This window comes from Dipodomys spectabilis, unplaced genomic scaffold (genome assembly GCF_019054845.1).
Source record: "Dipodomys spectabilis isolate Male_0828 unplaced genomic scaffold, ASM1905484v1 ptg000026l, whole genome shotgun sequence".
Lineage (NCBI taxonomy): Eukaryota > Metazoa > Chordata > Mammalia > Rodentia > Heteromyidae > Dipodomys > Dipodomys spectabilis.
The window spans coordinates 8378962-8403611 of NW_024870703.1; the positions used below are offsets into that span (position 1 = coordinate 8378962).

The following is a 24650-nucleotide window of genomic DNA, read 5'->3' on the forward strand; positions in this document are numbered from 1 at the left end:
GGGAGAGGAGGGGTGAGCTAAGAGTTGAAGGGCGGGGGATCGTGGATAGTGGGGGCACCCAGGGTGGGGTGGGGGAGAAATGGGAGAGAGATGAGCGGGTGTCACCCTGGGCTACAAGTCTCTTCTAGAGCCGGTTCTGAGTGTTCATTCCTGAGTCCCACCCAAAGAACTCCCTGACTCAGTGGACCTCCGGAGCCTGGAAGGATGGATTTTCTTAGAAAATTTTATTTATTTTTTTCTTGTTATTATAAAGGTGTTGTACACCATGGTTTCTGTTACATAGGTCAGGTAATGAGTACATTTCTTTTGAGACAGTATCACCCTGGAATGATGAATCTTGAGCAGTCTAGATGCACAGGTCTTATGTGTCTACTTTGACAAATGTATATACCTTCATTTCATCAAGATATAGAAAAATCACATCCCTGAAAAAAGTTCTGAGCCCTTTTCCAGTCTCTGGGCCCTACCTGGCCTTCCCAGACACGACTGTTCCCAAAACTTGACATTATCCCTTAAGTTTCATCTGGTTTTGGAGTTCATGATAAATGGAGTCATACAATATACACAGCATTGTTCCATTCAGCATAATGTTTTTGAAGTTTATACATAATATGTGCATTCATAGTTTGCGTTCTCTCTCTCTCTCTCTCTCTCTCTCTTTCTCTCTCCATGGCAGTAATGGGACTTGAACTTGGGCTCACTGGCTTGCCTGGTATTCTACCACTTGAGCAACATTTCCAGCCCTGTTTTTCATTGGTTTGCAAAAGGAATCTCCTGGATTTTTCTGTCTAGGCTTGCTTTGAACTATCATCCTCCAGATCTCAGTCTCCTAAGTAGCTAGAATTATATGTGTGAGCCACAGCCACCTGGGAGTTTGCTTTTTTTATTAAATAATTTCTCTGTTGATGGACACTTGAGTGTTTCCAATTGGGGGCTATTAAAAATAAACCTGCTATGATCATTTTGTACAACTCTTTTGTGAGAACATGTGTGTTTATATATTTTGGGTAAATATATAGGAGTGGAATTGCTAGGTCATTATAATAGGAAGCTATTAGTTTTAAGGGAAAATGCTGGTTCTTCCTTTCTTAGCTATCTACATGCTATGCAATTTTACATCCCCACCAGAAATGTATGAACATTCCAATTGCTCTACATCCTTGTCAGCATTCAATATCATCAGTCTTTTTTTATTTTGTTTTGTGCCAATCCTGGGGCTTGAACTCAGAGACTGAGCACTGTCTATGAGATTTTCTTGCTCATGGCTAGCACTCTACCAATTGACCACAGGTCTACTTCCAGTTTTTTGCTACTTGATGGATTTGAGTCTCATGAACTTTTCTTTGAAGAACAATCCTCAGATCTCAGCCTCCAGAGTAGCCAGGATTACAGATGTGAGCCACTGGCACCCCATTCATCATTCTTTTTAAGTTAACGGTTCTAGTGCAGGTTTATTTGTTTTTGTTTCTGAGTGGTTTTAATGTATGAACTGTGAGGACTATACTTAGAAAAACTTCGCATCCAATTCTTTCCTTTGTCAGAAAGGTCCAGCAGGGAAAATGGCCTCTCAGAGGCCCACAGTTGGTTGGGCAGAGGCAGGAGGAAAACACAGGACTCTTGACCTCTAAATAAATGCTTTCTTTTTGATGTCATGCTGTTCCTTTAGGCTTTGCTTGGTGGGCCTGTGTGTGTGAGAATCATGGCCTGCCTCTGTCCAGGCTCAATTGGAACAGACCTTTGAAGAGTCCTGTCTTGTCACCAAAGTAGCAGTAGCCATGGACTCTGCTCTGAGCAGTGTGGCCTAGCCAGTTTCAGGTGTGTGTATATACACACACAGGGACAGGGGCAAGGAGCAGGGGACTACTTATTTTGACTTTTAAGTTTACAGGCCAACCTCAAAAGTCTCTCTGCTTCAGCCAGCTGAGGAGGGCCTTTGGGATTTTCTAATCAAACACAGAGGGGATGCTAAATGATGGAGGAATGAGGTGACAGGAATCTGGTAGTTCCAAAGTCCTTTGTTGGCAGATGTAGTAGTATATGCCTATAATCACATCACTGAAGAGGCTGAAACAGGTGGATCATGAGTTTGAGGCTAACCTGGGTTACATAGCAAGAACCTGTTCAAAACAAACACAAGCATGAACAAAAAAGCCAAACCTCTGAAACAAAGTCTTCCTGTGTCTATAAACATCTCCCAACTGTGGTTCATAGGACTTCAGACTCTAGCTCTACATACCTTTGTAGCCTTGTACATGACTGCCCTCAACTTGTGCGTTGCACTCCAGCAATGGTGGAATCCTGTCCACCCACTTTTATCCCTTCCCTTCATACAAACTATGACGTCTTCTCCAAAGACAGACATACCAACCTATACTCTCTTTCCTATACTCTCGTTCCTCCCACTGAGAGAAGGGCTCTGTGTTTTCTCTCACTGGAACTGGGCAAAGCCTGTTGTTTTATGGAGATAGGGTCTTGCTACGTAACATTGACTGACTTTAAATTCTCTATGTAGCTCAAACTGGCCTCAAATTTGTGATTCTCATGTCTTACTCTCCTCAGTGTTGGGATTACAGGAATTCACCATGCCTGTCTGAGAACTGATGATTTAAAAAAATACCAATTTCTTTTTCTTTTTTTTTTCTTTTTTTTTTGGGGGGGGGGTCCGGTCATGGGGCCTGAACTCTGGGCCTGAGCGCTGTCCCTCAGCTCTTCAGCTCAAGGCTAGCGCTCTACCACTTGAGCCACAGCGCCACTTCCGGCTTTTTCTTTTTGCTTATGTGGTGCTGAGGAATCAAACCCAGGGCCTCATGCCTGCAAGGCAAGTGCTCTACCACTGAGCCACCTTCCTAGCCCCCAATTTATTTTTCTAGGTACCAGTACTGGGTCTTGAACTCAGGCATTGTGCTCTCATTTGACTTTTTTGCTCAAGGCTAGTTCTCTACCACTTGACTCACACCTGTTTATAGTGTTTTGCTGGTTGCTTGAATGTAAGAGTCTCTTGACTTGTCTGCTCAAATTGGCTCTGAATCTTGATTCTCAGATCTCAGCCTTCCAACTAGCTAGGGTTATAGTTGTGAATGGTGCCTGGTTTTTTATGTTAATCTAAAGAAAGGAAATAGCTTACATCTACCTCTGTCTTCTTTGGCAACATACTATGGAGGAATCCAAATGACCTGCATGGAGAGACCTATGTGGAGGGGAAACTGAGGTCCCCAATTTATAGCCAGTCTAGCCATCAGATCTGTGGGTGAATGAGTCTTCAAGACACCCTAAGCCCCAGCCCTCAGTGCTTCTAATCAAGATCCCAGAATGCAGAGAACAGAGACAAAGCCTTCCTGGTACCTTGCCTGGATTCCAATGATAACAAATGCTTGTTTTATGCTGATAGTTTGCTAATTTTCTATGAAACTATAACAACTGGATTGCATACATTATTTCTTGCATCCTCTCAAGGTTAAAATACTTCTCTCATCTCAGTTCTCAACTTAACTCTTCTCTTTCAGGTTTAGGTTGGATGTCACCTTTGCTGAGTGCCCTCCCACCCCTATGCCTGTGTACTCAATATCTATACACTGAACTGGAGGTTCCTCTTCTGGACCCAGGATCCTGTCCAGGACTTTGTACCTTCCCCTTTGCCCTCTAGTTTCATGTTTAGATGTAACATTCCCCCATAAAAAGGACAGATAGCAAGGCTCTGGTGGTTCTGAGTAATGAGTAATCCTTACTTAGAAAGTTAAGATTTATAGGACTGCTGTTCAAAGACAGCCGGGGCAGAAAAGGCCAAGAGACTCTAATATCCAATTTACCACTCAAAGCCAATAGTGGAGCTGTGGCTCAAGTGGTAGAGAGCTGGTTTTTGAGCATATTAAAGCTATAGGACAGCACCCAGGCCTTGAGTTCAACCCCTGGGACTGGCATGTGTATGCATACACAAACACACACGCACACACACACACACACACACACACACACACACACACACACACACACACACACACACCAGAGAGCTGGTGTAGTCCTCTTTGACCCTCTAAGAACTTGGCATGTTAAATGTTTATTGAAAAGTAGCTTGTCCTTAAAACAGAGGGAACAGAGCCTAAAGTAACCAACATTTAACTTCCTGTTTCCTGCTCCCATTTACTTTGGGCCCGGTCTTGAGCAAGGGTTACCAAGAGAACAAACTATGGTTTTTCCCTTCAATGGCCTTTCAGGATGAATGGGAAGAGTAACAGGAACACTAGGATTACTGAGCACCAGTGGCATATGCCTGTAATCCTAAACTAGGCAACTCAGAAGGTTGATATCCAAAGATGGAGGTTTGAGCTGGGTGATGGTGGCTGGCACCTATAATCCTAGCCACTCAGGAGGCTGAGATCTGATGTTCACAGTTCAAAGCCAGCTCTGGCAGGAAAGTCCCTCAGACTCTTATCTCTAATTAGCCACCAGAAAACCAGAGGTGGCACTGTGTATCAAAGTGATAGAGTGCTAGCCTTGAACAAAAAAGCTTAGGGACAGCACCCGGGTCCTGAGTTCAAGCCCTATGAGACCGACAAAAAAAACAAAAAAACAAAAAAGGAAGTTTGAAGCCAGCCTAAGTAGGAAATTTCATGAGGCTCTGTGTCCAATTAACCTGAAACCGGAAGTGGAGCTGTGGCTCAGATAGTGAATATGAATATCTATTGAGAATACAGGGAGCAGCTATATGGGTTCTATTCATTCATTTTGTATACATTTTGAATATATCATAAGCTTAAAACTTTTAAGAAGTTGCTAATCAAGGTGGTATAAACTAACCTCTGAATACTCTGACAGTCTTCAATGACAGTCCCAAAAAGGAGAATATGAAGAATTTGACTATTTGTGTGTGTGTGTGTGTGCGTGCACGCACATGTGCACATGTGCACACACACACACAAGCATTCCAGTCCTGGGACTTGAACTCAGAGCCTGGGCACTTTCCCTTAGCTTTTTTCACTCAAGGCTGGCACTTTACCACTTGAGCCACTATTTAACTTCCAGCTTTTTACTGGTTAATTGAAGAGCCTCACAGACTTTCCTACCTGTGCTGGTTTTGAACCCCAATCCTTAGATCTAAGCTTCCTGAATAAGTAGGATTATAGGTGTGAGCCAACAACACCCAACTTTGACTTTCTATTAATGCTAAAAGCTAAAAGACTAGAATTAACTCAGCATCAGTAGAGGTGTTAAATGCTAAAAGCAATGCTAAAAGCATTGACAAGCAAGATCTTTGGTGACTGGCAAATATCACTGCTTGCTGTATAGAGGGAGAAATAAGAAGGAAGAAAACCCATAAGAATTTTGTTTCTGTTTGGTTGGATCAGATTAACCTCCCAGGATGGTGGAAAGATCAGATCTATGAACACTGGCCTTCTTAAAGACAACAATCCTAGACAAATGTAAGCAACTGCTGTAGGCACATCTTAGAGAGCTATGCAGTACACAACTGTGACCTTTATTTCTGGGACCCACCTTGACACCAATGGTTGATGGGTTCAACATCTAAATCCAAGGTCTAGACTGTTTTCAGCCCTACATGCAGCTCATTGGTGTGGAGAGAGCATCAGAACCATGAGGGACCAATCTAATTCTTTCTCTCAAGATTTGGCAATTTTGAACTGAGGCAGAGCTGATTGCTGCTGGTGGGGTTGCTTTAGTAGGAATGGTGTAGTGATTGGCTCCATACGCTTGAATCTGCCATGGCTCTGGCCTTTCAATTGTTCAACATTTTCTTGAAATTTAATAAATTTATTAATATTATTATTTGTCAGAGTCAATTTCTATTGACTTTGTCTTATGGAATAGGTTGCCATTCTATTATCTTCTAGCTGTCACTAGTACTGCTGCTAATAATATGCTATCTTTATTATGTTAGAAAAAGAGATCCCCCCTTTCTGGGAAAATTACAAAATGCTGTTCTTCCCTTTTGGCAGACACAGCCTCTCATCAGGAAGGACGGTTTGGCCAGTGGAATGTGAAGTTGGGTGTCAGGCCTCACTTTGCCTCTTTTCATGGCCAGGCTCCTTTGTGCAAGTACACAGACTGTATAACCATTCATGGCTCCCCTGCCTGCCCACCACTCATGTGCTAGCTGATTTCCTGACATTCTGGTATTGTTCCAAAAATGAAGTGTGGCTCACATCTATAATCCTAGCCACTCAGGAGGCTGCTCTGGGGCTCATGGTTCGAAGCTATCCTGGGCAGGAAACTCTATCTCCAATTAATCACCAAAAAGCCAGAAGTAGAGCTTTGTTACATGTGGTTGAATGCCAGCCTTGAGCAGAAAATGCACCAAGACCCCAGAGTTCAAGTCCTAGTAGTACCAAAAAAAATGTTATTCCAGTCAAGACTTTGCTGGCAATGATAAAGGTTTTAAAGGTATTGTTGTTGTTGCTGTTATTATTATCACTAGAAACCAGATGACCTTCAAGGATATGCTGCAGGCAAGAGTTTACAGGAAAGTGAGGAAAATGTATTAGAAGCAAGAGAAAAGGGACTTTAGGTTGTAGAAGAAAGTTTTAGCCACATGGTCACTTGAAGTGATATAAACAATAGAAAATGTGCCTAGGGAATTAATGGGTTGGACTAAAGGGATTTTTAAGCAGACTTCTAGAAGTGTTAATTGGATTATTTTAGTTGCATATAACAAGGACAGAAAAAGATGAATTCAAAAGGAAATGAACTTACAAGAAAAAGTTACAGAAAAATGTAAAAGAGCCAAGGATTTGCTGGGTTTGAAAATAAATCTGCTTCTTATGCATAGTCTCCATAAATGGGAAAATATTCTCAGAGTATGAAAGGACTTCGGGACAAAGATAAAACCCGAAGTGAAATGATGAGACCCTTTGTCAAAACCTCAGAAAGAACTAATGGCTCATAAAATCTTTCAGATAGACAAAGGCCCTTTAAATATTTCAAGAGCATGCTTCCCAGCTTCCCTTCATTAAGCAGGAGGGCTTCTAACAATCTGAAGGGAATTGTCCCAGAATAGCTTCCTCAAGAAGCTTAGGGTAGAGAACAGCTCATCTTGATGAGATTTGTGGGTATAGCCTTTGACTAATGAAGTTAACCCCAATAGGACCCATAGAAAACCCACAAAGCTATACATAGAATTATATTGTCTGCAGCACATCAACTTAGACTAAAAGGAATGGTCTAGTACAAAATGAAAAGAGGTCTTAGGACCCCCCCCCCCAAAAAAAAAACTCTGGGGGAAGGAAACAAGCAAAACAAAACAAAAAACAAACCACTCAGTTGTAAACCCCAACCATATTTTATAGAAAAGGAAGATGAGTCAGAAAAGGGAATCCAGAGCCCAGAGACAAAGACTAGAGCCATGGGACCTCAGTCCTAGACAGTAGCAGGGAGCTCTAATCCACAAATGTGTGCCTGGAGGGATTTCAAAATTGCTATGCTTCAGTGCCTGCCATGTGCTCCCCTTGACTCATAAGGGATGGACTCTGTTGTTTTGACCCCCTGTATTGTGGGGGTATATAAAAAGCAGGTGACTTGGCCCTTAGTTTTTTAAATAAAGAATAGAGTGAAGGTGCCTGAAGAATCATATCAGAGGAATACGCTTCACACCTGGATGGTTTAGATGATGCGATCCTAGACTCCTGGCCTTACCCGATGCTATGATAGATGTGTGTGTGTGTGTTGTGCATGTGTGTATGTATGTATGGTGGGGGGAGAGGATCCTTAGAAGGAAGTGAGTATATTTTTCATGTAAGAGCAATAGAAATAATTTATGTTCAGAGGATAAACTGTGGTGGCTTTAAAAATGTTTTGTATTGACCAACACATTTCCTATCAAGAAATGGGATTGGACCCAGTGCCTGTGGCTCACACCTGTAATCCTAGCCAATCAGGAGGCTGAGATCTGAGGTTTGAAGCCAGCCAAGACAGGAAAGTTTGTGAAATTCTTATCTACACCTAACTAGCAGAAAAGCCAGAAGTAGAGCTGTGGCTCAAGTGGTAGAATGCCAACTTTGAGCAAAAAAAGACAAATGAGTACACAAGGCCTTGAGTTGAAGCCCCAGTATTACTGGCAGGCATGTGCACACACACACACACACACACACACACACACACACACACACTGAAAGAAATGAAATTGATGTCACCATCCCCTGTACCTGGGCAGGCCTTTGTAATCTTTTTTAACATATAGAATGTGGTAGGAAATGACACTCCATGACGTCCAAGTCTGGATCAGAAAAGGTGACAGGCTCTGTCTTGTGTCTCCATCTCCTCAAGGCCCATGGTTTTGGATCCTGAGTTGTCCTGTTAGGAGTCTGGGTACTATGGAGCTGTCATGTTGAAGAGCTTTGTTTGAAGAGACTGCACAGAGACAGAGGCCCAAGGAAACCCAGCTGTTCTAACCCTGCCGTGCCTACGTCCTCTATGCTCAGCCACAGACATGTGCGTGAAGATGTCTCTAATGTGACCCAGCTTCATTCATAGTCTTACTCCAACCTCAAGAGACCTCCCCCTGCAACCCAGGATTTCCCAGCTGACCACAGAAACCATGAATGGTAAGACATGACTATTGTTTTTTTAAGCTAATAAGCTTTGGCTTGTTATTAAGCAATAGACAATCTCTCTCTCTCTCTCTCTCTTGTTGGTCATGGGGCTTGAACTCTGGGCTTGGGCACTGTCCCTCAGCTCTTCAGCTCAAGGTGAGCGCTCTGCCACCTGAGCTACAGCGTCACTTCCAGTTTTCTGGTGGTTTATTGGAGATAAGAGTCTCACGGTCTTTCCTGCCCCGGCTGGGCTTTGAACCATGATCCTCAGATCTCAGCCTCCTGAGTAGCTAGGATTACAGGTGTGAGCCACCAGCGCCTGGTTAGACAATCTCTTTAAGCAAAAGTGTTCTTGTCTATATAATAGAACTAAGATCAGATCTATCTTAGAAAGTAAATCAAGGGATCATGAGTTCGAAAAGTTTGTGAAATCTTTAAAAGCACCAAATCTGGTGACTGGATGTAGTAACCACTTGGTGAATGTTACTTATCCTTGACAGGGCCTCTCAGTGGTTGTCACCCTGGGAATCAAACAGAAGTGGCATTTAATTTGTGTACTCTGGCTAAGAAGGAACCTGCATCCATGACACTGAATATTTGTTAAATAAATGAAAGAAAAAAGAATTATTATTTTTGGGTTGGGAACCATACCTCCTGATACTCACTCATTTGTAGAATTCCTCCCTCTTCTCCCCCCCCTCTCCCCCTCCCCGCCACCGCTTCCCCACCCCCACAACTGGACTAGGCCTGTGACTTGCCTTATCCAACAGAACATGGCTAAGTCTGAGCTTTCAATAAGGCATAGATGCTTTTTGTACCCTAAGGAGCCCTGAAGTATGATTATTCTTCTGGGGGATTTCACATGGAGGAGAGACCTGGAAAAACCATGTGGGGAGAGAGCGGCTCTGAGAATGTGTTGGAGAGGGAATCCCCACAGTTCTCAGATCCCAGAGGAGCCTCTCAGGGCTCTTGAGCCTAGTCAAGCTCCCTAGATCTGCATTCCCACTGCCATCTGGCTGTAGCTTCGTGAGAGACCCCAGGGAGGGCAGTGGATGAATTTGCACAGTCAACGTATAAAATTATGAGAGATAATACATGTTGATATAGTTATTGGTTCAGTGTAAGTCAGTGCATTTTTGTGGTGGTTTGTTGCATAACAGTAGATGATCAAAAAATAAGTGTGTAGCACAGGGCTTGGCAGACAGCAGATATTCAATCAAGATTGGTTAACTCAATGAACGAATGACTTAATTCTTTTCTTTCCAGGCCTTTTCTTTTCTAGGACTTCTCCGAGGCCTGGTGCTCCTGAGTTGTGGCCATGATTAACCAACCAACCTCAAGAAAATGGGCTCTGTATCAAGTCTATATTGCCAAAAGTAAGCGTCCCACTAGCTCTATAGCACCTGGTGCATACTACGTGCAGGAAGGCTATTGGTGTGTCTGCAACATGGGTGAATCTCATGGGCCTGATCATGAGTGAAATCAGCCAATCACAAGTACACAGACTGTTGTGATTCCATATAAACAAAGTTCAAAACCAGGCAAAATTAATTGCTAATGAGAGAAATTTATAAGCATGGTAACCTGGAGGGAAATGGATAATGCCTTGAAAGGGGGCCTCAGGGAACCTTCTGGGCACTGAAAATGTGCTGTGAGTCCTTTAGTTGGGGTGTTGGTATGCAGAAGCTCACGGCATGTGCATGTGACTACATGTGCATTTGACACAGCGTGGCCTCCTTCACACTGGAGTGAGCTTCAGGAATTCCCTAACTGCGGACCTTTTGCTGTCTGTGAGACTTGCTCCTCATCCCTGGAGCAGCCATGGGCAGCCATATCATCTCATTTGGCCTGAACTGGCTGGCACTGCCAGGCTTGGCAAGGGCTGAGTTGACAATGTGCTCTTGGGAGGGCATGGTGGCTGGCTGGTGGGGTCTGGGAGAGCCTATGAGCTGGTGAGTATGGAAAAGAGCCAGGCTTTGGGCTGTTTGGAATAAGAGCCTGGAAACACATGGTTGGTGTGTTGGGCTCATTCCTGAAGGGGAGGGGAGGAGAGGGATGGCCGAGGGCGGAAACCCTGAGTGCTCTGCTCACAGCTCCCCCTCTCGGTCCTGTCCCTTGGGGGTTCCCTGCTCCTCCTGCAGCCGTGTGTTGTACGTTTCGCTCAGAATGCTTTGCTGGAAGTGGTGACTCTGCATTCCAGGGCTTTTAGTCATTTTCTCTCTTGGAGCTTTGGGGCTGGGATTAGAACGTTCTTCAAACCACACTGTCCTCGGCTGGACTCCCAAGAGGAAGTGGGTGGGTCCCTGTGGGCGAGAACATGGGCCTAAATTCAGGCACATAATGACAAGAGATCAAGGCTGGCCCCAGTAAACCCCTAGAGATCAGCTGAGGGAGGTGCCCGGACGTCAGGGACAGAAGTGTGTGGCGTGGTGACTCTTGGCCTCTCTAGCCATGGGCCAGGAGGAGTGCACATTCTGTCTGGTGTATGGTGTGTGTGTGTGTGTGTGTGTGTGTGTGTGCGTGTGCGTGTGCACGCACGCACGTGCGCGAGCACACATGCAAGGGTATAAGGTGTGTATGTGGACAATACAAGGTCAGTAGCAGCATTTCATTTCCCAATAGACCACATGCTCAGCCTCCTCTCCTCTCCTCTCCCCTCCTCTCCCCTCCTCTTCCCCTCCCCTCTTCTTCTTCTTTTCTTCCTCCTTCTTCCTCATCTTTGTGTGTGTGTGTGTGTGTGTGTGTGTGTGTACTGAATTTTGAACTCAGGGCCTGGGTCCTCTTGCTTGGCTTTTATTTTTAAGGCTAGTGCTCTACTACTTGATCCATGGTTCCACTTGTGGGTTTTTTTTGGTGGTTCATTGGAAACAAAAGTCTCATGGACTTTCCTGCCTGGGTTGGTTTTGAACATCTGCCATCAGATCTCAGCCTCCTGAGTGGCTAGGATTACAGGAATGAGACACCAGTGCCAGGCTACATTCCTCATTTTTTAAAATTACTTTATTTTTGAATTAGCATAGATTTTGTAGTAAGAGGAGGTTTCTTTGTGATACATAGTACATAACATACCCTTCCACCACCTCCCCTGCCCCATTTCTCTTCCTTCCTTCCTTCCTTTCTCTCTTTCTTCCTTTCTCTCTCTTTCTTTTCTTTCTTTCTTTCTTTCTTTCTTTCTTTCTTTCTTTCTTTCTTTCTTTCTTTCTTTCTTTCTTTCTTTCTTTCTTTCTTTCTTTCTTTCTTTCTTTCTTTCTTTCTTTCTTTCATTCTCTACCTCCCTCAAGCAGCTTCAGCCTGCAGGGTGCGAAGCTGCCCCAGCCCTGCCACCTCCCCAGGGAGGAGCGACACTGAGCAGAAACAGGAGAAGGGCAGTGACCTCAGCCTCCTCCTTGCTCTCAGATGACAAGTCTGGGCTCTGTTAAGGCAAGACCCAGGAACTGGGATCCAAGGCACAGTAAAGTTCACCTCCCTCTTCAGCCTCAGCCAAAAGCAATCTCTGCACAGGACGGGATGTTAAAATGTGTCTGTTCACTTCCCGAACCATTTGCTGGGCACATAGTCAGGTACCTCTTGGGAGTCTAGAACTGTCTGCAAGAAGGAAGGTTATGTCTCTGTTTTACTGATTAAAAGGCCCTAATGAAGGTTTTCTCATTCCCACATCAGGCCTCTGCTCAACATCTCTAATTCTTCCCAGATGGTGGCTGGTTCTCTCTTCCCATCCCCTAGCAGGGTGGGGTTTCAGAAAGTAGAAGGTTTGTGTCTGCCAGATGTGGGATCTCAGCTCTGCCACCTACCCCTGGGGGATGCTGGGATTAAGGAGAGGTGGAGTAGGGTGGTGAGGGGGTGGTGTTCAAAGCCTCTGTTTCTCCAGATAGACATTTTCTAAGATGTGTAAGTCAATGAACACATATAAGGTACCTGTAGGCAGGAAGAAGTAACTGATACTATTGCCCTGCCTTACCACACTGGATCTACCTTGGATGATGATGATTTGTGTGCGTGTGCACACATGCTAGTACTGGGGCTTGAACTCAGAGCCTGTGCACTTAACGCTTAGCTTTTTCCTTCAAGGCTAGTGCTCTACCACTTGAGCCATAGCTTCACTTCCAGCGTGTGTGTGTGTGTGTGTGTGTGTGTGTGTGTGTGTGTGTGAGAGAGAGAGAGAGATTAATTGGAGGCAAGTCTCATGGCCTTTCCTGCCTGGGCTGACTTTGGACCACAATCCTGGGATCACAGCCTCCTCAGTACCTAGGATTACATGCATGAATCACTAAGTGAGCCATCAGTGCCCAGCTGATGATAATTCTGAGATAGAGTATCACGATGAGGACCAGGCTAGCTTTGAACTTCTTCATCTTCATACTTCAGCACCTTGAGTGCTGGGATTACAAGTGTGCACCACAATGAGCAACAGAAATATATATATATATATATATATATATATATATATATACATACATATATATATGCATGCACACACACATACAAGCTGAAAATAATTTTGATTTTCATGACAGATTGGTCTGATCAATGTGCAGCAAAAGTCTTCAGTCAGCAAAATTTGCCTTTGTGTTCTCCCCCTTTCCCCCAAAGCGACTTCCTCTATCTGTAGCACAGTTCCCTTTTTTCAGGCTCTTTTTGGCTGGATTCCAGGACCCTGGGGGAGGGAGAGAACAGAGAAACCTCTGGATAACAGTGTTCAGGAGAGAGGGTCACCCAGGGCTGACAGGATGCTATCCCGGGGCACTGAGAGGCAGGCCCATGTGGCATTCCTCTAACAGGGGAGGAGGCCGGGAACCAGGTCCCTGCAGGCATCTGTCTAGAGGATTGATAGGTGTCCCTGTGCAGGCCTCCCTCCTGCCTAGATCTCTCTTGACTGTCATTTGTAGCCTTAGAAGTTTGATCTTAGCTCTCAGGTTTGGTTTGTTTTTTTTTTTTTCCTGCCAAGATCTCTCCAGAGGGAAAAATCTGCTTTTTTCTTTTGGGTCCGGTTGTGGGGCCTGAACTCTGGGCCTGGGCGCTGTCCCTTAGCTCTTCAGCTCAAGGCTAGCGCTCTACCACTTGAGCCACAGCGCCACTTCCGGCTTTTTTTCTTTTTGCTTATGTGGTGCTGAGGAATCAAACCCAGGGCCTCAGGCATGCAAGGCAAGCGCTCTACCACTGAGCCACCTTCCCAGCCCCCAAAAATCTGCTTTATTTAAACTGAAATTTTCAGAGTTCCCAAGGTGAAGGCTGGGCTGGGCAAGATCCTGGGGACAGAGGTTTGTAGGCAGGCCACCAAGAGTGTTCCTATGAGTTTGGGGCTTAAGGGTTCAGAGGAACGCTAGGAGGAAGATGGTGGGTGATGGTTTGTATGACTGTGTTTTATCTTTTTACCTGCAGAGGAGGAGAAGACCCTGAGAGTTGGGAGCACAGATGGTTCCTTCAGGGACTCCTTTCCTGGGGCAGAGGCCAAAGGAGGTACCAGGGGCAGGGGTGACATCCATGAACTGGGGCCTCTCCTTGAGCTGGGGCTTTGAGGCCTAGGCTAGGCCCTGCCCTCAGCTGCCTCTTCTCTCCTCCCCTGGGTTATGGACTCAAAGCTGAGCCAAGCATAAAACAGACAGCCTCTCTCTGCCTTTCTGTTCCCACCCCCACCCTGCCAGAGTCTGGTTTTCATCACCCATTAATCACTGACGCTTCCCACAGCCTGTGTCTGTCTATCCACACTCTCCACGCCTTGGGGGAATGGATAGGATGGATAGACAGGCAGATGGTCTCTGACTTGGGGAAACTTTGGGTCACATCGGGGGCTTCTCCCTACTCCAGGCAGGGGAGAGGCATACTTCCTGGGCTTTTAGAGGTCACCCCACCCCCAGCCTGGCCTGAAGCCACCAGCTCAGCCCACCTCACGCTGGCAGCAGGCAACAGGGACCATTAGCTGCCCTGTTCTCCAGGAAGGAAATGGGTTGGAGGGCTGAGGAATTCTAATTAAGCTTCCCCAGCTGGCAGGCCGGCTGGCGGGGTAAGAGCTGGCACCTCCATCGCCACTAGGGTTGGTGCCAGGCCTGCCCAGCTTTGGCCTGCTTGGTGCCCACCTGCCACTGTGGGAATCCCATTCCTGGGTTGCAAGAAGTGTCCTGAAGCTTCCCAAGCATCAGGGTTTTCCACTTATTCCTGTCCCTCCTCCCTCTGTTACCTACCTATGGTCTCTGAAGGAGACAAGGCCTCTGTCCAGAAATGAGCTTTTGCCTATCAGTCTTGAGCTATTCACAATCACCTTTCTGGGCCTCAGTTTCCTTAACTGTCAAATGGGCTAGTAATTTTAGTTCATGGGGCTTGAGCTCAGGGACTGGGGCTGTCTTTGAGCTCTTTTGCTCAGGGCTAACACTCTACCACTTTGAACCACAGCTCTGCTTCCTGTTTTCCGGTGGTTAATTGGAGATTGAGAAAGTCTCACAGACTTTCTTGCCCAAGCTGGCTTTGAACTGTGATCTTCAGATCTCAGCCTTCTGAGTAGTTAGGATTACAGGTGTGAGGCACCAGCATGTGGCTCCTTTATCTATCTTAAGATTACCCTTCTATTATTACTAATTAGCACAATTACTACTTACTGGGTGTTTGCTTGGTCTACCAGATTGGAAAGAGCATAAGGTACCCTGGGAAGGGTGTCTAGCGTCATTGTCTTTGGTGTCATTGTCATTGTAGGGTGATAGCCTGACTGAATTTGATGGCAGAACTTATTGCCTGGGCGCCTTGCCTTTTGTATTCACTTGGCCCTACTGTGTGCAGGCCCCAGGACCTCCCTGTTGACCTAGATCTCCTTAGCCTTTCTATAAAATTCATTTCTTAATATAGGAGTATTCAGAAAGCAATGCTTGTCCCAAAAGGCGTGAGGTTCTAATGGCAAATAGCTGGTGCTATAGCTGAGTGGGAAAGAGTCCAGGCCTGAGGAGGAGCTTTGTTTCAGAGGTTGTCAGCTGACCTTGCATGGAGGGGAAACTCCAATCACTGCACTGGAACTTTCCCTCTCAACACTAGATCCAGGCCCCTCCTAAGTGGTTGCTATGGGAGCTGGGTGCCCAGTGGTCATTGTGGCACAGGAGGGAAGCCAGGTGGTGGCAGTTAAGGGGGCCATTTGTGAAGTGTGTTAGATTTGGGGCTGAATCCCAGCTTTATTGTCAGTTGAAGTGACCTTCCTCTATAAATATTGGTTCTTCCTGCCTGGCAGAGCTGTTGTGGGTTAGTTGATATAATATGGTTAAAGTACCAGAGAGGGGACCCTATACATGGCAGTTATCAGCACCTGGGGAGCCCTTAGTGGTTCACTACCTGTGTCGGGCATTGGTGGACGACTGCAGTCGAGTTGGGACAGAGTCTGAAACCCTGCAAATGATATCAGGGATGGCTGTTACTTGCTGGTTCAGTACTCTGAGTTGCCCCAGAGCTGTTGTCTCTAGAGCCCAGGAGTTTCCAGCTCTGGCTACACCCCAACCTTTCCTCGGGGCAGAGCTCTGTTCTCATAGCCTCCTGTCAGCTAGTCTGCTCTGGTGGGTGGGAGCAGCTTCATAGAGGATCATAAGATGACATTGATCCCCCAATGGTTTCCGCCGGCGCCAGGATGCTGTGTGGCTGCCAGTTCCCAGCTGTTACCATACAAGATCGTAAGATCTCCAGCAAGCATGGAGGGCCCCCTCAGAGGGCAGAGCCCGCCAGAACCAGAATTCTGAAGTCATAGGACTTCTTCCCACAAATCCAGAGTACACATCTGCATATCATTGCATAGTGGTTTGCATACATTTGCATCCAAGTTGACATCCTTTCCCCTCATACAGTTCCTTTTTCCACCTCTACTAAAACTAAATGCATAAGTTGTAGTGTTGACGCTTCCAAATTCAAATCCAATCCCACTCCAAGGGTGTTTTTCAGGGCCCGTGATCCGCACCAGCCTGTCTTAAGAGTTTTTGGGGAAAGGGAAAATGTGGACAATATTCCTTGCTCTTAGAGAAAGAAAACTTGTGGTTGAGATCTAGGAAAGAGTGTCAGATGGGGGATAGACAAGCAAGCCTGTGGTGGATGCACATGGTAAGGGTGCTGGTGTTTGGGGGTTATGAGCTCAGAGTGCACTGAAAGGCAGGAGTGGTGAGCTTCAGAGTCCCCAGCACAGGGCTGGAAAGGAAAGGAAATCTGTGACATTAACTCCCTGGGTCCATGGTCCTCACTGGAGCAGGCTCTATTGTAATGATTGCCTTCCCTTGTACCATTATCCTGCACTGAGTCTCTATAGATTGAGTCAAGTACAGACTCACCAAATCTTGGTGAGTTGGCTGGCCATGAAGATCCTGAGTGGGCATTAGTGACTAGCCCACCCAGTGCTGCTCCATTCAGACGATACAGATGAGGAAATGGAGGCACAGAGAGGTGGGTAATATAGTCAATGTATTCAGAAGTTCACATAGGAAGGGGAAGGGCTGGAGCATGAACACAGGCAGTCTAGTTCCTTGGCCTTTGGTCATCATCCTCTATGGCTTGCTGTGAGTGACCTGCTGCACTGGGAATTGGGGCAGAAGTTATTAGTCAGGAGCTAGTGGGACCAGCTCTGGAGTCTGACTGCCTGGGTTCAAGTCCTGACTCCACCAGTTACCAGCTGTGTGACTTCAGGGAAGCCATATGATTTCTCAACTGAGGTTTCCTCACCTGTGAAGTGAGCAAAGAAGGGCAACTACTTTAGGGAAAGCTGACTCACCTGGCACTGTAGTTAATGTGCAATACATGTCTGTGCTGGGTGGGGCCTGAGGGTGGAAGGGTGAGAATGACTTGCTGATGGCTTTGTGTGGAGATCCCCTTGGCTGGAGCTAAGGCTATTCAGGGAAGGAGAGGTGGGACAAAGCTAGGCCTGGGGCATGGATGCTAGAATGCTGCCATCGGCTCCCAGGTCCTCTATCATTTCTGACAGGAAGCTGTCAAGATGTGTGCAGAGCCCCCTTCCATAGCTTGGCAGGTTTTCTTCACTGAGCTCAGCTGATCGCTCATAGAGATGCTGGTTGCTGGTGATCCTATCTATGCCTCCAAGGATAGGAGTGAACAGTGCCCTTGAACTCTTGGTTCTCAAATGCCACCAACTCCCCATGACCAGCCTTCAGGGCCTTACAGCTTGATTGAGTTTGGAGTTGTCTGTCATGGCATTTGAACATGCCTTAAGGTTATCATTTACTTTCTTTGGATTCCTTAAAAAATTAATAAATCTCCAAAAAGGACAGAGACTTTGGTCTTTCCATATCATTGGGGAAGGGTGATGAGAGTCTAATGTCAAAGCAAGAATCTAGGGGTAGCAGGAAGACTGGGCTATGGAGGGGATTATGGGGGTACTGAATAGGAGTAGGGCAGAATGAGGAGTCCTTGAGGTATGTGAAATAACCAGAAAGCATCTGTAGTTTTCTGGAATATTCTCTAATGAGAGACAGTGTCCAGAAATCTACTTTGAAATAAAGCAACATTCCCACCTCTACACCTTTTATTTAAGCACATTTGAGCAGGTGGATGGATTGCCAGCCAGACCACAGCACCCAACAATGGGAGCTTCCACAGTGATGCTCCCTAGTGAATGCCACCCATGGAGGTGACTGCTAGTCTGACCTTCAGCACTCTAGGTTCCTGATCTTCATATAAATGGTATCATATGGTCTGTTTGGGGCTGGGAGACTCACTTGCACTGTTGTGTTGGAGCTGACCCTCTTTGTTATTTCAGTGATTGCATAGTGTTCCAGTGTGTGAGCACACTACGTTTGATCGAACCATTCTCCTGTGCATGGCTATTTGGGTTGTTCTGGTTTGAGAGAACCATGTCTAAGGCATTCCTGTGCATGCCTATTCATGGACACATGCATTCATTTCTCTTGGGTATGTCACTTAGAGTGGCATTGCTGGGCAATGTGGAGTTTGGGCTTTTATTGTTGTTTTTTAGAAATCACTGTTCTTCCATGTCACCGACTTGTCTTTGAGACAGGACACAAGCTCCTTGCATGAGCCCACCAAGGGTAGCTGCTGGGTGTGAAGGCCACATACCTGGAGCACTTGCATTGTTAAGGAGTTACTTGACATGGCCTGAAATGCTAGAGGGGGAGTTGAGGAGTTGTTTCCCCTCTCTCTTCTCTCTCTCTCTTTTTCCTAGGCCTGGAATGAAGATCAAAAGAGGGTAGGGCCTAGGGCAAGGAGACAAGAAGGTGGTGCAGGTAGCTGAATGAAGCTGCAGGACCAATAACCTGCCAAAAGTCATGTGGTCAGTGAGAGTACCAGCTCTGGGGAGCCTCCCTCCTGCTCCTGCATGGAGGAAGCAATTAGGGCCAGTCGGGGGTACTGGTCGTAGACCTGCTGGGCACTCCACTCTCTAATTCACTTTCATGCAAGCCTTCCTTGGGTGCTCTTCCCTTGCCCGGACACCAGACCCAGCTCTGGCCCATTCTTCTTCTAGGGAGACATTTACAGGTCTTGAACAGATTGAGTCATGGAAGAAAGACGGGGGACAGAGCCTGAGGGCTGGTGTTGCCTAAGACCCATGCTAGGACCTGCCTATGAGCCAGCTGTGAGTGAGTGGCCCTCAGAGAGCATTCCTGGAAAACAGTTTGACCTTAGTAACCCCCTCAGGCTTTCTTGGCTAGACCAGCACATTTAGTCTGAGCTTGGCAAGGCCCAGGATGGCTTTGAACATGTGGTGAGGTCTTAGAAGGTCAGGGGATGTGCTACCTTGGCCTCCTGGCAGCTGACAGTGGACATCTCTTGTGTGAGGTTCTGGATGGTCCATGCTTGACTAATAACAGCTGCAGTTCATGATGAGAAGACTTCGGGCTGTGGCATTAGGGATTCTGTGACTTTATTCCTAGAAGGGAGAAAGGTTGGCTTTGCCTTCATGTATGTGTGTGTGTCTGAGTAATAATGTCTTGTGTGTATAAGCATCTATTACTTAGCCATTTGTTCATTCATTCTGCAAATATTTACTAATTGCCTATTATGTACCACTGGGGATTCTGCAGTGAATAACAGAGACAAAGTCTTTGCTCTCAAAGGAGCTTATTATACCCAGACACAAGTCTCCATGTGACGTGTGTGCACCCTAAGGCATATATCTGCTGAAACATGTGCTGCTGCTGGAGTGTGTGTGGGGGGGGGGGGGGGCGGGAGTCTGAGCATCTGAGTTCCTGAATGTGTATGCGTGTGTGTGTCTGAGCGTGTATGTGTGAAGGGGAGAGAATTACTCATCCAGTCAGAACTATTCAAGAAAGGCCTCTCCCAGAGCAGTTATATTTTCATAAATAAAAATAATCAGATAATGAGTTCATTTCCGATCTCAAGTTTGATGCCAACATTCCAGTGAAATAAGACTCGCTGGCAGGCTGGCTGCTCTCTGTGTGGCTTGGATTAACTGGTGAAGTGCAGAGGAGAGGGGAGATCTGCTCCTTGCAGGCTGCAAGGAGTGGGGGCAATCCGTAACATAGGAGAAGTGTGTGTGTGTGTGTGTGTGTGTGTGTGTGTGTGTGTGTGTGCGTGCGTGCGCGTACGTGTGTGCATGTGTGCGTCTTTCACCTATCCATAGGCGTGGCATTTACAAGGCCTGTGCTTCTCCATTCCTTCCTTGGGGACTGGTGATGGGCCTTGGCTGGCAGTCATGTCAATGTAGATGGCACAGAAGGGAGGAGTGAATACACTGCTGTGATTCAATCTCTGAAGACCCAGAGATGACCCTTTCTCTGAGCACACAGGCCAGAGCTCTTAGATGCTTGCTGGAATGGCAGAGAGAGGGATACAGAAAGAGGCTGTGATTAGAGACTTGCTAAGAGAGGGAGAGGCCATCTCACACCACAACCTCTGCTTCTGCCTGGAATGAAACCAGAGAGTCAAGCAGCCACCTTGATTTCACATCCTTGGCCTTGTACTGTTAGCTTTTTACTTTTCTTTTTTTCTTTTTGGGACCTGTCGTGGGGCCTGAACTCTGGGCCTGAGCGCTGTCCCTCGACTCTTCAGTTCAAGGCTAGCGCGCTACCACTTGAGCCATAGCACTACTTCCAGCTTTTTTTTTTTTCCTGCTTATGTGGTGCTGAGGGATCGAACCCAGGGTCTCATCCATGCAAGGCAAGTGCTCTACCACTGAGCCACCTTCCCAGCCCCTAGCTTTTTTTCTTTTAGTAGTACTAAGCAAGAACTCTACCATTTGAGTTATGCCCCCAGCGCTTTTTTCCTTTTCTTTTTGGGGGGGATAGGGTCTCCCATTTATGTCTGGGTCTGTCTGGACCAAGATCTTTTTACTTACACTTCTAGAATAGCTGGTAAGAAAGTTGTGTGCCATTGTACCCAGCTTATTGGTTGAGATGGGGCTCTTGTAGAACTTTTTGGATTACAGGCATCAGCCACTGTGTACAGCTCCATCCCAGGTTCTCATATCCATATCTGTCTCCTATGTATCTTCTCCCTACTTGGCCCTCTCTGCCTTTGTTTCTTTTTCTTTCCTTGGAATGCTTTTCCTACAACACTGTGAATCCAAATCATTCATCCTTAAAGGTTTAAATGTTACCCCCTCCATGAATCTTATCTAACTGCCGGGTAGGAGCATTTTCTCATACTTAGCAGTGGTCACTTCTTAGAGTTTTCTAGTTTTCCTCCCAACAAACAGGATATGCATCTTACTCAGGCAACTGATTTTCTTGCCCAGGCCCTGGCCAGCCTGAAGCTGAGGCTGTTCCTGAACTCTGGCCAGAATGGTGCCCTGAGTTGGCTTCTAGATCTATCTTGTCAAGGCTGTGCCCTTAGAAATACTTGCTTTATGGGGCTGGGAAGGTGGCTCGGTGGTAGAGTGCTTGCCTTGCAAGTATGAGGCCCTGGGTTCGATTCCTCAGTACCACATACACAGAAAAAGCCAGAAGTGGCACTGTGGCTCAAGTGGTAGAGCGCTAGCCTTGAGCTGAAGAGTTGAGGGACAGCGCCCAGGCCCAGAGTTCAGGCCCCTACGACCAAGGGAAAAAAAAATACTTGTTTTGTGTTCAAGATCCAGTGCTAGAGGGACTGCCTGGCATCTAGATGGGAGCTGGGAGAGGGGCATGCAGAGAAAAGGGAGGGGGAAAGGAGGGGAGCCTTTTCTAGAAACATGATATTGACCCCAAGTGGAACCATCTGTGAGATATCAGAGAATTATACTAGGGTGGGAACAATTAATACAAAGGCAATTGTAAGAAAGAAAGAAGATTCTACCAAGGCTGTCCATCAATTCATCCATCCACCCATCCATACATCCATTTATCCATCCACCCATCCATCTATCCATCTATCCATCCATCCATCCATCCATCTACTATCCATTCATGAATTCCACAAGCAACACGAAACATCTACTGTATGCCAATGCTTTCCTTATATTATTTAATCGACTCCTTACAACAGCTGGGTGAGGAATGTGTGTTTGTCTCTGAGGAGGGGGAGCTGAGCCCTCAGCAACACTGAAGTTGAAGTCCATGTTCAGGGTCGTGCAGCTGGTAAGGGCCTGCGCCAGGATTTACACGCAGGTCAGGCTGCCTCTCCAACCCAAGTTCTTCCCACGCCCGGACGGAACAAATGGTTTATTTCTCAGTCTCTCCACGGCTTCAGGCAGAGCTGGATCATGGCCCTTGGGCCATATGATTAAGCCTTGTTCTTTGTCTGGGAAGTTCAGCCTGTGTCTCCACCCAGTGCCCCCACCACAACTTTGCTACAAGCCAGCTTGTCTTCATCTTCCAAAATCTTCGCTGACAAGGTTGTTTGTAAAGGCAAGGGCCTAACCTGAGGGAGCAAAGCTTGGAGAGGGGAATTTCCAGCAGAAAGGGGGAGTTTTGCTGGGCAGGAGTCCTCTGACATTGCCAAGGGGGTAGCCAATCCTGGCAAGCGAGCCAGTGTGGCAGGATGAGCTGAAGATGTTTTCTCAAATCACCTTGGATGCTATTGGAAATGTATATTACAGGGCCACAGGTCTAGTTTCATTGCACAAGCTGGGTAGAGCCCAGAAGCTCACATTTTTAACAAGTCCCAAAGGTTTTCATTGTGGGCTTTTAGAGGACCAACTAGAAATCAACACAAAGCCAGACCTCCCTAAATGCCCTAAGATTGCATCCTGTTCTGTGCAATCTGAACAGTTGACTGGCGCCAGGCAGAATCCCTAGGATTGTTTTGGGGTTTTTGGCTTTTCACGTGTATGGAGGAAGATGTCTTGGATGGCCTAAGCAGATTGTTACATTGACCCTTTTCAAACTCCTCTCCTTCAAGATGAGGCCCAGCAAACCTGTTGGACTGAAGTTTATTACTCAATGCATTTCCCACTTTTTCTCAGTATTGGTGATCTGCAAATTTGAGAAGTTAACTGCCTGTATCTTCACCCAGGTCCATGATCATCTTGTCCATGGGACCGCGTGACCAAGGCCAGGTAAGCAGGTCTTTCCAGGCTGCCAGGGGTCTTTTTTTTTTTTTTTTTCTTTCAGACAGTGTCTGGCTCTATGACGCAGACTAGTTTGGAATTCGTGATCCTTTTTTCCCTTGGCACCCTAAGTGCTAGAATGTCAGGTGTGAGCCATCAAGCCGCAGCTTATCCAGGGCTCTTGACAACTGTCCCAGAGGAGTCAGTCGTGAGTCCTTTCATGGAGATCAGGCCATTCTCCAGGTCTCCATTGCAATGGGTGGTTTCAAAGGCTTGCTGGAATCTAGCCATGGGAACTGACCATTCCAGTGTCCTCCTCATCCTGTCAGCAGGACACACAGGCCACCTGGGTCAGACTTTGAACTCATTGCTATCTTCATTTTGTCTTTTCAGATGCATGTCCCAAAGAGTGATATCACATCCACACAGGAATAGAGCAGATTTCTCTTCGTACCTCTTCTTTTTTTTTTGGTCCAGTTGTGGGGCCTGAACTCTGGGCCTGGGCACTGTCCCTCAGCTCTTCAGCTCAAGGCTAGTACTCTACCACTTGAGCCACAGTACCACTTCTGGCTCTTTTCCCTTTGCTTAAGTGGTGCTGAGGAATCGAACCCAGGGCCTTGAGCATGCAAGGCAAGCGCTCTACCACTGAGCCACCTTCCCAGACCTCTTCATACCTCTTCTGAGACTCAGGCCTGCCTGGGTGTTCTGGATTTGACAATCTCTAAACCAAGAGACTGCTGCATATGCTAATGACCCTGCAGTTGGGGTGTGGGTGGAAAGTGCTGGAAGAGAGCCACCCTGAGGATTTGGTTTTTCTTAAGGCTGGAGGTTGGGAAAGGGGACAGTGTGATCAGTGACAGGCTTTGGAATGAAATGTCCCCTGCTTGCTGGTAGAAAGAGCTGCACTGGGGGTGGGAAGGACTTGAGTCTTGATCTAGTTATGTGTGAATTGGGGAACAAGAAGAGGAACTTGGGGACTGACATGTACTGGGCCTGGCTCAGAAATCTGATCAGGAGTTGAATCAGTTCCATATATTTCCCACATTTCTCTAAGGGCTTTTTGGCCCAGAACTTGGCTTTCTCTGGAGTAATTCTGCCTGCCTCCCACCCCTTGCCAACCTGTCTCTGCCCTAGTGGAGTGGGGATAGGCAGGAATTTACCATGCCTAGAGATTTGGGCTGTCTGTCTCTATTCCACCACTGATTGTATGGAAGGGGAGAAGGGGGATGTCTTGGAAAAGAGGCAAAAAGTCACCAGATGTTGGTGGTTCACACTTAAAATCCTGGTTAGCTGAGATGTGAGAATTATGGTTCAAAGTGAGCCCTGGAAGTCCATGAAATTCGTATCTCCAATTAATCCCCAAAAAGCTGGAAGTGGAGCTGTGGCTCAAGTGGTAGAATACCAGCCTTGAGCAAAGGCTAAAAGATAGTGCTCAGGCTCTGAGTTCAAGCTCAAGTTCTGCCCCCTCTGCACAAAGAGGTAAAGACCCCCAATGTTCTGCCAGCTGCCGGGGTGCAGTGACCATGTGCCCCCTGCTTTTCTGGCTCACAGACGCTGTCACTGATTTTCAGCTGAGCTGTCATGCCTCATCAGTGGTCCTAGAACAAACTTCTCCCTTTCTGTGGCCGCTCACCCTTTGGCCTCTGCCTTCCTGAGTCCTGCTCTTTTCAGGGACAGAGGAGAGGGGGTCCTGATGCCTTTCT

General features: G+C 46.7%; 1 long non-coding RNA gene across 1 annotated transcript in view; it reads left to right on the forward strand.

Moving 5' to 3' along the window:
- LOC122104594 overlaps positions 1 to 23426 on the forward strand; it is a 47680-nt gene extending 24254 nt beyond the window's left edge. The window contains exons 2-6 of the long non-coding RNA XR_006146956.1: positions 8275 to 8552; positions 9807 to 9916; positions 13920 to 13997; positions 22914 to 22956; positions 23341 to 23426. This is a non-coding gene — a long non-coding RNA (uncharacterized LOC122104594). The remainder of the gene's footprint in view (positions 1 to 8274; positions 8553 to 9806; positions 9917 to 13919; positions 13998 to 22913; positions 22957 to 23340) is intronic.
- The last annotated feature ends 1224 nt before the right edge of the window (positions 23427 to 24650 follow it).